The sequence below is a fragment of the Halyomorpha halys genome, unplaced genomic scaffold (assembly GCF_000696795.3).
Source record: "Halyomorpha halys isolate HHAL.00 unplaced genomic scaffold, Hhal_1.1 Scaffold152.1, whole genome shotgun sequence".
NCBI lineage: Eukaryota > Metazoa > Arthropoda > Insecta > Hemiptera > Pentatomidae > Halyomorpha > Halyomorpha halys.
This window is the reverse complement of record NW_027109315.1, coordinates 456,967-457,935: the sequence shown is the minus strand read 5'-3', so window position 1 is coordinate 457,935 and position 969 is coordinate 456,967. Positions and strand designations below refer to the sequence as shown.

The window sequence follows — 969 nt, the reverse complement described above, 5'->3', positions numbered from 1 at the left end:
CACTCCTAAAGATTCGTTAGTAATAATGTAAGATGCGTTTCTAACTATTTTCATCAAAATCGACCGTGTTTGTTGCTATAAATACAATTTATCATAAGAATAATTCAATAGAGCGATAGTTGTACTTCATTGACATCAAGTTTATGTATTAATAATATATGAAGGATAATCGGAATAATACTTCAATTCGATTCTAACCTTTGGTTTACAGCAGTGAAAATGAATTAAATCTCAAAAAAGATTTAATGCTATGTTTATTATCGAGCTGTTTGGTCTTCCTATAGCATTATGGCCATATATAACCTGTTAAAAAGTTATTTATTTATTTAGGAGCCTGATCGAATAAAAGCATCCAGCTACATTTATTAGATCGGAGTAATCACAGAGGAAAGATGACCAAAAATACAAAGTTGAATATTAATGTTCCTTCCTAAACCTTTCCTCCTCCTTGGAGTTGTGGATGGTACCTTACCTTCAAACACATAAGTCAGAAATAGACAAAGAGGTCAGACCTTCAGCTACAGTCGCTAAGAACCCCCCTAGCAATAAATAAATTAAGATGCTTTACTCCTAAGAATAAATTCAGAATGAACTACCAAGATGACTGTGAGTAGCAAGTGGAGGTAAGATAACGACACTTGGTCACAACCTCAATACACCTGAATGGGAGGTGTGGATGAGCCATTTGAGACAAGAATAGAGCAGGTCAGAGGCCATCCTCAATGCACTGTAGTGGAAGTGGATTTTAGCGGTCTTGTCAATCCTAATCTAATATCACACATATTTACAGTTTCTACTACTTTTAAAATGAATTTAATACAATTAGCTGTGGGCAATCGAGGCTTGACTTAACTTCTATGAATCTAACTTTCTTGTTCTTTGGAACTTATAATATAGTATCTTCTGAATTCTCCACTTGTATTTCATTGGTGGGGTTCAGGCTCCAAAATGTTTTGTGTCAAATTACTA

The 969-nt window shown here is 34.4% G+C and overlaps 1 protein-coding gene across 1 annotated transcript in view; it reads left to right on the top strand.

The window, feature by feature from the left end:
• The window catches only part of LOC106678649 (coiled-coil domain-containing protein CG32809), a gene marked incomplete in the record, with an annotated part of 525,778 nt that overhangs the window by 460,436 nt on the left and 64,373 nt on the right, over nucleotides 1–969 (top strand).